The 14,169-nt window shown below is 37.8% G+C and overlaps 1 long non-coding RNA gene across 1 annotated transcript in view; it reads right to left on the reverse strand.

Annotated features, from left to right (window-relative positions):
• LOC309695832 overlaps positions 1 to 12,070 on the reverse strand; it is a 350,850-nt gene extending 338,780 nt beyond the window's left edge. Inside the window, exon 1 of the long non-coding RNA XR_014273248.1 lies at positions 11,867 to 12,070. This is a non-coding gene — a long non-coding RNA (uncharacterized lncRNA). The remainder of the gene's footprint in view (positions 1 to 11,866) is intronic.
• Positions 12,071 to 14,169: the final 2,099 nt, after the last annotated feature.

Genomic DNA, 14,169 nt, shown 5'->3' on the forward strand with positions numbered 1-14,169 from the left:
CTCCTCTAACAAATGCAGTTCTTCTGATATCACTTCTGAACGCCATGATCACACTACCAGAATTATGTTTTTACCCAAAATGAAAGAGAAACTCACTAAATCTCTATCAGTCATTATTCTCGGCTCTGTTTGCATTGTCACCGTTTTGCACGCCTAATGAGGCAAACCTAAAAAGAGTTTTCCTCAAAGCAAAAACTATAAGTGAGGGAAAGTAAGTAAAAGTTGCATTTCACATGCTGTCCAGCATGTTTTGCTGTAATAGCTCAGTGCAGCACTGTGTCTGAGATGTTTTTAGGCATTTCTGAAAATAATAGGCGCCTGTGACGCCTCTGAGGTAAGTTAATCCTCCGCCAGCAGACAGCTGATGCTTTGTGGTAAATGCAACTTTAGACTCCTTACAGGCTTTATTAGCTGTATAAAAAAGAAAGGTACACCAGCATGATGCTTTAAACCAGGCTATCTTTTCAATGGCTTTGTGTACTTGTCTGTGTGATTTTGTGTGCATGAGTGTAGTGATAGTAATGTAATTACTACTATTGGCAAATGAACAGAGGGAGACAGAACATAGCAAAGAGAAGAAGGCACAAGACAGAAAAATCCCATCTTGGCAGAGACGCCATCACCAACACTCAGCAAACACTCTGGACTTCCTATTCTAAAGTGACTGACCCAATACTGAACCTGCTGCTGATGCGATGCCCCCCTTGTCCATGTGCAGCCCAACTCTTCACTCCCACTTAATCTAGACTTCTGAAAATAGAATTATTAGAACAGATTGTTTACTTTGCAAGTCTTTTTGTTGTCTGACCCCACCCCCTCCCCTTTTGGAAACTGTAGAAACTAACATTTCTGCAGTTAGAGATAGAATTCTTGTAAATTCCTTTTTGCGCACCAGCACAGTAGATTTTAAATGAAACAATCAAAATAGAAGCGAAGTAAAATGCATATTTTCTGGTTTAAGAAAGAAATGCTGTTTTATACATAGTGCCACATTTCGTGTCATGGTCCTGGAGACATGGTCTGATGACTCAGTTTTTTGTGTTTATTAATATTATCTTATGTTCTTGTTTTATTCTGGTTATGTATTCTGTTAAGATTTGCTAGTAGGTAGGTTTTGATTCAGTACTCCCACTGTTCCAGTTCAGTCAGGTCTCTGTGTAAAGCCTGTGTCTCTACATGTGTGTTGAGTTTCCTGTTTTACTTTGAAGGTCTTTGTCTTATGTCAGTGTCAGTTTTGCATGCTCTCCCGTCTCGTTTGTTTAATCAGTGTCAGCCGTGTCTCCCAGCTGTTTTCTTATGGTATTGTTCACCTCTTGTATTTAGTGTCTGTACCTTACCCTGCTATCGTTTTGTCGTCCCTTATTCCAGCGGTCCCCAACCCCGGGCCTCGGACCGGTACTGGTCCGTGAGTCGTTTGGTTCCGGGCCACGAGAGTAGAGGCTCAGGTGTGAAATGTATGGTTTTCAGGGTTTTTATCGGTTTTCAGCGTTATTTTGTTATCGTTTTTATCGTTTACTCGGTTTTCCTGGGTCTTTTCATGTGTCTTATGAATAAATCTTCTTTTTTTTGGTACCGGTACTAGTTTTATTTTGTTGTATTTATCCACGACACCTTAAAGGCCGGTCCGTGAAAATATTGTCGGGCATGAACCGGTCCATGGCGCAAAAAAGGTTGGGGACCGCTGCCTTATTCTACACTGCGTGCTCCGTCTGCCAGCTTGCCTGCCTGTTTAGTTTATTTGTATGATCAGTTTTAGTTATTTTTCTGGGGTTTTTTTTTCTGCAACCCAGCAATAAAGCTGAGTGTTTTTGAGTTTACGTTTGCCTCTGTGAGTCCTGCTGTTGGGTCCACCATTCCTGCATGCCTTCAAACAGCCATGACATTTTGACAGTTTCAAAAGCAATTGAAACTATCAGTTTCATTCGTAGGGGAGGTCTGTTATCTCAGTATTTCATAATAAATTCACCTAATGAAATTTCTGAGTTGATTTATAGTTTTGATGTTTGCCTTTTCCTTTTTTTTTTTTTTTTTTTTTTTTTTTTGCATTCTCTTTTTGATGTAAACTCCACTGTCACTACTTTTTAGGCCAATGTTTTAACCTATCAGCATTTTTCCTAGCATAGGTCAAATGCTGTCAAGTGAAATGCTGTTAGCATTTAGGATGACTGGATGCCCCATAGCACAGGCACTGGCTGAATTTGTAAAATCCATAGTATTATAAATTTGTAAAGAGAAGACAAATACACACAAAAACACAACCTGTTAATCTTGTGATTTGCTTTAGAAATAAATATATGGTTTCTGGCTTAAATAGTAATATTTGAGCTTTTGAGATTATGAGGACCACTGATTAATAAGATGGAGTTGGGGGAGGGAGACGGCTAACAGAAACCTGCTGTACCCAGATGAAGAAGCATATATAGCACCTTTGTACTCTCCTGTCATGTCATGCTTTCGACCGCCAAACCCCTTTCTTAACTAAGGGAAACGTAACTGTAGAGCAACACTTGGCAGTACTGTCATTGCTTTAAAGGTCCTGTCAGTCAGCAGAGGGGGAGAAGTAGAACTACAACATCCATAAAAAAATAGTGTTAGAGGAATTTTGAATTTGTTGAAAGAGTTTGTTGGCTGAAAGAGTAAATGTCATGTGCACATTTGCACATTTTCTTATTTGAAGCTATGGAATAGAAAGTTAAGTGCAGGCATCTTTATGTGTGGGTGTGGTACATGCTCATGGTTACCCATGCTTGTGTCCTGATGTGTTTTATGTAGGTGTCAAGCCATTTGCAAACTCTCCCCACACAGTTAGAGGGACATGCTTGCCAGCACATGTAAGTGTGTGTGACATTTTCTTTTTACCCTCCTGTTTCCCTCAATTTGCTTTGAGTGCTGTAAACATAATTCTTGTCCTGCGTGTTTGTGTGTGGAGCGTGTCCTCAGTCACACAATTTTGCTTTTCAGGCAGCCTCAGGGATGACTGAGTGAGCAGGCTTCAGGATTATAGGATTAAAAATAAAGGACGACAGTAATTCTGATTATTACCTGGATTATCAAAAAAAAAAACAACAACACCTGTATCCAATATCAAATGATATAAACAAAATAAAAAAATATATATAAATAAAATATTTGGCTACAAATGTACTTGTAATGATTCCATAAAACAGAATTTGGACAGAAGGCAGGGTTATGTCTACTGAACTGCTATATAACTGAGGTTTGAAAAATTGTGTCCTTCTTGCCTTTCCATCCAATTAATGTTTGTATTCTCGGGTAAACTTGGCCATATTGCACCAGTTTAATCTGGGGTTAATTTTTTTTTATGAGTGCTCAGCTATCTTAAATAAAATGCACATTCTGTATAAAATCTAAGGTAGGCTTATAAATAGCAAAAACATTAGTATTTTGCAGACTGTAAATGCTTGTAGTGTCTATTGTTGTGTCCACAGCCAAGGCTTTTTGTTAGATCGGTCTTTTCAATCAACACTGACAATCTTGTATCTCTTAACTCCATGCTTCTAGGGGGGAAATGACTCAGGCTTTGACTTGCACTACAATAAAGTACACCCACTTAGATACTGCGGTGAAGCTTAAAGTGGTAGGTGTTAGAACCCAAGACAGTGAGAGTCCCTTTATTAAATGAAGACCTCATTTTCCTCACAGACACAAGGTCAGATCAAACTAGAGCAAGTGCATGAAACCTCCCTCACACCTCACTCTCTGCAACGATATGAGGGGTCCGTCAGGAATTTCCCAAAGGAAATCATGTTTTTGCAGCCTTGATGTATTTGTATTCACCTGGGGCAGACGGGTTTACCACTGATAACAGGACACAGGGGCTAATGTACCCTATTGCCTGACTGCCACCTACGTGTGGTCACCAAATCAATCTTTAAGTTCTGATCTCTTAAATCTGGGACAAAAGATGACGATATTTGCTTTTAGAGGGTTAACTATAAACCAGGTTATATGAACTGTGAAAATTATTATCAGGTCCCAGAGGGCCAAGACATAATTGTGAGGTAATAAATCAAGGAAAATGCTGTAAAGATGCTAAAAACAGCCAGCAACCCTCCAGAAACCCTCAAATGTGTCTGTACTTCCTAGATTCCCCTACAATATAGTTTTCAGTGTGAAGAATATCAGATAAACACCTCTCAAGATTAGACAGCCAAAAATGTAGACTTGTCTGTTAAATAGTGTGATCTACAGCATAAAAATTTAAAAAGAAAATATAGCTCTGACGGGTGTGGATCAAGAACTTAGTGGTTTTACGGCTGCTGATACCTTTCTGATTAGCTGCTGCCTTACCTGTGTGTCTTAGCTGTGTGCTTGCTGCTTATTGTTGCAGTAGCAGTAGGCACTGAATTAGTCAGTAAGTCATCAGTAGCAAAACCCATTTTATTGCAATGTGCAGTAACATGTAGCAGGTTATATAAAGCTTAAAACAACCTTATTTAGTTTTGTTGCAATCTGTATTCAAACTTTGTTTAACTTGTGGAGTGCACCACAAAGCAAATTCCATATAGTTAGATTCTATTTGAATTAGCTGGCTCTAGAAAACTTAAAAACCCAGTCAGTGACTGGGGATATCATGGCAGTGACAATCAAGTTTCTTTGTACTCACAGACTTTCTGTTTCAGGCTCAGTTTATGGTTTAACTTGTCTATCGCACATGAGTGGAACACTTCAGTCAGGAGGAAAATGTCATTGATAGTTATGAAGAACATAACAAAACTGCAAAACAGAAGGCAGGTACTGCAGCTAAAACAAGAGATCTGTGCTACAGAAAGCTGTCAGTCTTGTGAATTCATAAATAAATAAAGCTGTGTAAAACAGATTTGGCAGCATATCTGGACCAGTCCAGAGAGAAAAGAACAAGTGAACCGAACAGATCTCCAGATCAAGTTATGTGTTCAGAATAAGTTACATAAACCTTGCTACAGGCTCAATATAACCTGCTAACACATTAATCTTACATATAGTATACCTCTCAGATAAATCCCACTGATGATGGTAACTTAACAAGGTAGCGATATGAGGCAATGCTAGGTAAGATTAAATTAAATAAAGAATACTAAAAATTTCTGGAAAATTCTGGAATGATTTAAATGGTTTTCATGAAAAAGGCTAGTGCACACTGACTGATGAATGTGTTTCTGCATGTTGCTCAGTTCTTAGTGCTTCATCACCCTTAATCAGAAAACAGTGACTGGCCAAATGGTACACTGAAAGAATCAATATTCATCACACATCAGTCTCTTCTCCCTCCTCTCTATCTCTGGCCTTGACTGGTGTTGGCATAGCAACATTGCACTTCCTTTAAATTATGGTGTAGCACCGAAACAGACACTAGCAGTGACCCTGGAGAGGCAGCAATAGCAAATCAGCTTCCAGGAAGAAGTATGTGCGTATATATGTCCTATTGCCAGATGAGAAAATTCACATCTTCATCTTATGTTAAGAAGGGACCTTTGACTCGAGGCTGTCTGAACAATTTTTCATACTTTTGATGGCCTCCTTTGCTTCCTTTCGCTGTTCTTCACCTGTACTTGTCCTTGTCACCTTTGTACCACCTGCCAAGATTTTCTATGGTAACTATTATTGGGATCACAATCTTTCCCCTTCTACAGAATCAAAGAGAAGATGCAGATTTTACAATCTATCACAGCGAAATACCTCAAGGCCTACTTTATTTTTATGCAACATTTGAAAAAATAAACATAAGACTGATAAACTTCTGCATGTTACAAATGTCACCCGCCTGTGGAGTCCAGATTCAGCTGTACATTTATAGTTTGATCCGGGTGCACACTTACACTGGCGGTTTAATGACTATCCATAACATAGTGTAAACTTTGTGTTTGATAGCTGATAAAGAAGCAAACTGATGGTTTGTCAAGGAAAGTGTAATATACAACAATAACAGATTATCCAGAACACATGCAGGAACTGTAGAAATAAGAAAAAGCACCAGTAAGCCTTGTCAAAAGTGAATTGTTGAGATATCTTTGTGTTCCTGCAGAGCAAATAGCACTGTTGGACTGCTGTAGTAGCCATTATAATGCAAGAACCACAGAACTACATTTGACTATTTAGGGCCACCAAGGTTTATTCCTCAGTAGCCTGTGGTATCACAATAGATGGATTACTGTATGGGCAAAGTGAGTAGATGACCAGGCCCTTAAGACTTCTTTAATGTCTACGCCTGTGTATTGATGTTTTGTAAATTAGCTTAGTAGTTGAGGCCAAAATGAAGAACCTATAGTCACAGCATGGGAGAAAGGCACAATACTGTTGATCATCTTATTTTGTTAGATAGATTAAACCACTGGGTGGGTGTATCGGGTATCGCATTGGAATGGTTTAAATCCTATTTGTCAAATCAATCTTTCTCTGTGGCTACCTCTAAGTTCAGATCCTCTCTTGCCTATGGGGTGCCTCAGGGCTCTGTCTTGGGACCAGTATTGTTTTTGTTGTATTTACTCCCTCTTCTGCAACTTCTTAGCTCTTACTCTGATATTTCATATCATTGTTATGCAGATGATATTCAGCTATATATCTCTTTTAGGCCACCTGATGTTTCTAAGCTCCAAATCCTGCAGTCCTGCTTAGATTCCGTTAGAGATTGGCTGGCTGGTAATTACCTTCAACTAAATGCTGATAAAACGGAAGTCATTGTCTTTGCTCCTGAGAAATTTGTTCCCCTTGTGGTTAAAAATCTAGGCCCTCTTGCTTCTTATATTAAACCCTCCATTAGGAACCTTGGTGTTACATTTGAACCAGCTCTGACACTGGACACACACGTCAAATCTTTGGTTCGCTCTTGTTTTTACCATTTAAGAAATATCGCTAAGCTGAGTCCCATTGTGTCACATTCCGAATTGGCAATGATTATTCATGCTTTTGTTTCATCTCGCTTAGACTATTGTAATTCCTTGTTTACTTGCTTACGTAATGCCTCCCTGGAACGACTGCAAGGTGTTCAGAATGCTGCTGCTAGGCTTCTGACAAAGCCTCACAAATACTCCCATGCCACTCCCCTGCTGATTCAACTGCATTGGCTCCCTGTCAAGTTCAGGGTCCAATTTAAGATCATAATCATGACTTATAGGGCCCTGCACGGTGTAGCTCCAACTTACTTAAGTGATCTTCTTCTTTCTTATCACCCCAGCAGGTCCCTGAGGTCTTGTGACCAGGGGTTGCTGGTTGTCCCACATACAAGATTAAAAACAAAAGGTGACAGAGCGTTTGTATCAGTGGCTCCCAGACTCTGGAACTCGCTCCATTTGAGTTTGAGATCTGTGGACTCAGTCATGTCTTTTAAAAAGCAGTTAAAAACCTCTGTTTAAACTCGCTTTTGGTTGATTTTGTTTTGTTTTAGATTTTAATGTCTGTTTTCTGCCTCTGTAAAGCACTTTGTGATTTTATCTTGAAAGGTGCTATATAAATAAAATTTTACTTTACTTAATAAGTGGGTCAGCACAATGTAAACTCAAGCCTAAATTATCAACAGCTATGCAGATGTTAAAGTCGTGCCTCCTGTGTAGGACTAGGATTATTTTCTGAGATGAGTGATATTGGTTGGTGTAGCCATGGTAGGGCCTAAAGGACTGGAAAGATTCAGAGCACCATGTGACATTTGCACTAGGAAAAACTAGGGGCATGATTTTGGATTACATACAACATTTTTGTAGCATGTAAACTATTTGATGCTACTTGTTGAAGATGGTCACAGAGAACAGTCCTTTTTGGAAAAGTGCAGGATATTATAAATGAAAAAGGATAATGCAGAAACACCTGAATAGCCTATCACTTACTGTCACTGAATCTGAACTGTCTGACATTTACTTAAGTTCTATAGAAATTCAGCCAGACCCATTACCATGTTGCAAATATATAAAACATGTGTTTACTGCAATACTGGCTGGTTAAAGACATCGAAAAGTTGTCATTTTAATGCCCACTACTATATATACAAAGACGTTTCCAACAATGCTTTTAAGCCTAAAGTGAACAAAACTTGAACACACAGTTGAATACAGTCTGGCCTTCTGTCATTTGATAGAATGACCTTTCTGAGGTTTTTAAACCAGCGACTATCCTTCAATAACAATAATAGTGTAATTTTCTGTCTGCTATAACTTTCTGTCTAGACTAGCTTTCTCTAATTACTGTTTTGTCAGAGCTCTCCTTTTATTCCCAGTTTGTCTTATTTTAGTGATTTTTCTTTCGTTTTATCAAATCAGCTCCACAGCTAAACAACTAACCTGCTGAGAGTTGAAAGTTTTCACTTTCTCTCTGCATATTTTGTCTGACATAAATACAGGGTACTGTTCACAGCTGTAATCTGAAGTGGAAGCCTGAAATGCCAGATCTATGAAATGTAGCATGAATCCAAAAACATAGCAATTAGAGTGTGCTGCATAAATAAGCATTTGAGGATGGAAGTGGTAGTTCTGCTTTTATTGGAGGAAACGTTGATTAGATAGCAAATGCTTTTTTTTTTCAGCTTTTTTATGTTTGAGTGTCCTTTACTTTCTTTCTGTCTTACCTCTTATTCATGTCAGTTTTCCTTGATAATATCTCTCTCTTTTCTTCCAATCTTATCAATGTCAGTGTTTATGACATTGATAAGATTTAAGTGTGTAATGAATCCACGGCGTAGTGTCTTTTTCACGGCAGACATGATTACTTGATTAAGATTTGATCACAAACGATGAACACCGTTATTCTGTTTAATTTTTTTGCTTACAAGCCAAAGCTACACAAAGACATGACTATCTAACATGACATTAAATAACCCAGTTATTAAAGTTATTCCTCAGCTTGTACAGTAACTACTTTTGTTACATGGAATAAAGAAGGTTGGATCAAGGATTTTAAAGAAATCCCCCCGTTTCCCAAAAGTCTGTTTTTTCAGTGGTCAGAATGGTAAATAAAAATATGATGACAAGTCTGCCAAATCTGAAAGAAATATCATGCAGTCATGTCAAAATCAGCATTCAGCAAACAACAAAATATATTTCTGAGATCCTTTTGTATCCAGACCATAAGTAATTTAGAAATAAGACGTGGACTGGGCCAAAATAACCCGCTGGTAAATGACTAGAGCTATTGTTGGTCCTATAATACACCAAGATGAATCCATTATTATTGCAGTGCAATGTGTAACAGCCTGCATCATTATGTCATGTTAGGTTGTAATCTGCAAGAAAAGCTAAGCATTTTTTCCCTTGCAGAGTCTTTTGAAAGTGCAGAGTCATAGACTGGAAAACTGTAAAGCTGACATAAATGTAGATATAATATAACTTATATATGAAGAGGTGCATGAGACATTTTGTCACCTCATTCAAATCAATGTGATTTTAATTATGTGAATAGGCCCAGGTTAGTGGAATACTTTATTAAAATAATTAAAGGGCATGATAATATGGTGCTGTTTTGTTAAAATGACATGTATTTTTCTTTATTTCCTCCTAATGTGTTGCATAATGTAATAGGTAACTTGGTGCAGGCAAGTGGCAGCTTATACAATGCATACAGCACACACAAGTCATTGTTTATGCTTGGTTTGTTAGTTTGATTTCACATTTTAACCTAAGCTCCCATTACACCCCATTTAACAGTTACTGGAAACATATTTAGGGTTAGGGTTGAGTTATCTTCCACCTCTGCTTGAAACACCTCGACTTTATCTGAAACATTACATCTTCTAGTTTTCTGAAAATGTGTCTTCTGTAAATGTAACATGTGGACAAAGCAAAATTCAACCCCAGTGAGTCAACAGGCACCTGGTGGTAGGTAAGAGGTTATATATCTGGCATTCAAAAGTGATGCTTTGCTACTGCCTTTTCATGCTCACAGTTCATGACTTTGTACCAATGAAGGCTCCTGTGAACTGGGCTGTGTAGGGTAAACACACACAGGATAAAACCCTTCATCATCCTGTCACTTGGTCCTTTGAGGTACAGGATGCAGCCGCCCGAACCTCAAATGTTTTCTCTCTGCAGACTGAAGCACACTTGATAAGTGACTCATGGCTGTGCCACAGCAGAACCTGCAGACTCTAGACTGTATTAAGCTGGTGTTGCAACTCATCAACTCTTAAACTCATGTTGATTTCTAATCCTTACTGCCAGTGTTTGGGCTATATTTACTGGATCTCGTTGCCTTTGAAGACAATTGTGTTTCTCTTATAAACCAAAGAACAATAACAGTGTATGTAATTGGTAATTTTCCTGTGTCTTTCTGCTGTGTGATGACTCACTAGCTCTACACCAAAGCCCTAAACTGAGTTTGAAAACTCAGCAAAACAAAAATCAATACACCAGATGAAGCTGTGTACTGCAGAACTTAAAGCCGCACCATCATTGTAGAGTTTCTATTTTTAGGAAAGATTATGATGAAGTGTGTGACACAGAGACAAAATATCACCTGACATTTTCTCCCCCAAAGAATATCTGTTAACGTAACTGTGCATTTACTTCATTTTTACATTTCTGTTCAAATATTAATTAATCTCTAGGTTAGATTTTTAGCACTAAAGCATTTTTCCTTGACTAGTAAATACATTAAATTCCTACAGTTCACACCTTGATATTATTTAAATGGCTTCTTTAAACTGATTATAAGTTACCCTTAAATTGGTTTAGAAAAAGTGCCTCTAAGATACAATTACTAGTCTGAAATCAATATTTGTACATTTTTATACTAGTGGAAACTGGAAGATACATGGAAGACATATTTTCACATACTGGTACATTTATAACTGAAGAAAATTACTATCTCAGTTTCCTGGAATGAAAGGTACAAATTCATTATGTCCTTGTTATTTGTCATTGTTGTAGTTCGTACGATGGTCTTTACTTTCTACACGGTGCATTTCAAGGTCCTGTACCCATCCGTCGGTAAACTGTACCTGGGCTTGTTGCAGTGACCGGAAGTTACTAAACTTCACGAGTGTATGCACTCACAAGAACCGTATAATTATAAATATGCATATAAATATGCTACGATGAGATAGCTGACTTCATCTAACTAGCAAATGTTGTCCAGGCTACGTTGGTGATGCAGTTTTTTTAATGTATATGATATTTTTGTCATGCGATTTTAAAGCCGGTGTTGTGCCAAAAAGTGATTTCCAGTGTTTCTGTGTATTTTTTATGTGTAATATCTTTACGTATGTTCGTAAATAGACTTCGGTGAACAGGGGATACATAAAGAATTAAAAAATTATCTGTTTTTTAAGTATCTTTACAACTTGTACTTACATTATAACCAATCCGGTCCTTTATCCCCACTTAAAATATTTTTACAGAACTATTGTAATATTTGCTGCCATTTCTGCTGTCCTGTTGGGCAACTTACTCTTACAAAATACATTTTTAATGTTAATGAGATTTTTTTTACTGCATAAATAAAGGTTATATAAAAGTCGCTGCCAAAAACTGATTGCGGCTTGTATCTTGCTACACGAATGTTGTTTGTGGCTCAAGATGACTTTATGTCATCCATAAGGGATGCATTTGACATATGTTTAACATATTATAGCCCAACAAGTTACTTATAGCACTTTAAATATGAGCAATCGCTTTTTGGCAAATACCGGAAATCAGTTTTTGGCAGACAATCACTTTTTGGCACAACACCGGTCCTACAACCGCATCCAAGAATAACATGCAGCTTATCTCAGAACTGTCGGTGAAAATTATTCTTGGAGCTAGGTTTAATTGAGCTGCATTTTAAAGAGGTGCAATTTCACAATTTGTGTATATTTTCTAAGTTCACTATTTTGTCATGTGTTGAGAAAAACACAGATTTAAAAATTACATGGTCTAATATTTACATTTAGCATAACTGCAACATACTTTTTTTTTTTTTTTTTTTTAAAGACTCGAAAGGACTTGAAATTCAAAATTTCAGACTTGTGACTTGACTCGGACTTTTACACCAGTGACTTGAGACTCGACTCTGACTTGCCTGACATTACTTGAGACTTGACTTGAGACTTGAGGATAAAGACTTGAGACTTACTTGAGACTTGCAAAACAATGACTTGGTCCCACCTCTGCAAACTACTGCAAATTCAAGTACCTCATTCAGTCCAAACGTCTACAGAAAAAAGGATTGCACACAAAACAACAGATTTTATATTTAGCAAAACAGACTGTGTGAGATTTTGAAATCTCAGCCCAGTAAACTAAAACAAAACTAAAAAGAACTTACCATGCCAAGAGCAAATGTCTCTTTCAAGTAAATGTTTTAAAATTGCCTACAAAGGTAATCTTTTCTGCTTCTAGCTTCTGGCTTCTATTCCATTTGCCACTGCAAAAGCACTATATGAATATTCCTTCCCATTGAGACATTAGATTAGATTACATTTGAGGTAAAGCTATCTCTCTCTGAAATTTCACCAAAGTAATGGATCCACAACCACACGATGACAGAATGACGTCATACTCAATCAGTGTGCTAGTTTACCAGCCTCAGCTTTTCAGTGCTCTTGGTTTCTAGCAAGCTAGCTAGCATGCTGGTCAGGTTTGTGTTGTAGTGCTTCTGGGTATGAATTGGTTGCTGTCCAGTGTGTCTATCATACCTCTGTTAAATAATTCTCACTACAACATCTTGGACTGCTGTTAGCAAAGACAGTTCTTGAGCTACTCTAGAAACCTTCTAATCAGAACCTACAGCAAGCAGAAAACTGTTTATGTGCCGCTATGGAAAGCTTGCCTGGTCTGCAGACCATCTGTGGGATAGGATTACCTTACAGGAAGCCTTGTTCTTTATGTGTCACAAAGCAGTTAGAAATGGAAATATGTGCACAAGAGTACCTCAGAACTGTACTTAGTAAAATTAATTTGAGAAGTGAGAAAAAAACAGAAATAATTTTTAAAAACCTCTGAAATAAAAATCCATTTTGACAAATGCAGAAAAGGAAAAAAGCTGAAAGTAAATCTGAAAAGTACCAGTTGAGATCACTGTGTGCTTCACCAACAAAAGAGCTGGACTGAGAGACGTGAAACTAACAAACTGGAATTCAACGCTGTGAATCATGAAAACAGGAGAGAAGAGATAACAAAAGACTTGAGAGACTAATGTGTTCTCAGTTTATAAATAAAGCACATGATGTTCCTTGAAGCAGAGAAAAAAAAGAAGAAAAGTAATGTTTTTCTGTGAAAGCAGTGTTATTGCATATACAGTATCATGCTTCCAAGCACAAGGTAAGATACAAGAGGAACAAATAAAAAGAAAAAAAGACTGTTCCAGTATTCCAGTCCACTGACCACAACTGACAAGGTCCTCTATCAGTCTGGCAGTGTGCTGATCCCACTCACTGTGCTGTGCTGAAATTTGAGAAAACAAAACCAAAAAAATCTTAAGACTGTGAAGAATGGAAATAGGCAAAAAGATAATAATAAAAGAACATTTATGTTAAAGAGAAATCACTTCTCTTCCACACCTGTTGTTTTCATTTTCCTTCTCCTTACCTGCATATGGGTAAATATGGGTAGATATCAGATGATCGGTGATGATCGACTGCATAAAGAAGACAGATGTAACCACCATGATATGAGTCATGTCTCAATGTTCTCAAAATGAGCATTTCCTTCCATCGTCATCTTGGTGTTGTGGCGAGCGAGGGGTGGAACTAACTGGAAAAGCGAAACCCACTTCTCAGTCACAGTAGACCCACACTGTTACTAAGAAGTCAAAATAATACGTGTCCAGTTAGACATGAAATTATAATCTGACCACAAGATGCTTACTGAGTTCATGAGATCAAGTGAGTACCAGACATCTAAATTCAGACATCTTTTAACCAGAGTCATTGCCCAATGCTCACCATTAAAAAAAAAAAATACAGGTTTCAGATACACAGTCTGCGGATGCAATGCTGGAAGCCTGAAGCTGAGTGAGTCAGTCGAGTATGATGTGTTTGCATTAGAAAAATGCCATCTCCTGAGGCGATATACTATCAGAGGCAGCGATTTTATGGCAGGCACAAATATAATCCACATAGTCTAAAAACAGCATTAATGCTGGTATAGTTTTCGTCGTTGGCACATAGCTTCTCATACTTACCAGCCTATACGCTTTCACCTATCTACTTGTCATTAACTAATCTTTGTTACTATCTGAATCTATTCATTGATTTTAAGGAACGAT

This window comes from Aulonocara stuartgranti (genome assembly GCF_965226115.1).
Source record: "Aulonocara stuartgranti genome assembly, chromosome: 19".
Lineage (NCBI taxonomy): Eukaryota > Metazoa > Chordata > Actinopteri > Cichliformes > Cichlidae > Aulonocara > Aulonocara stuartgranti.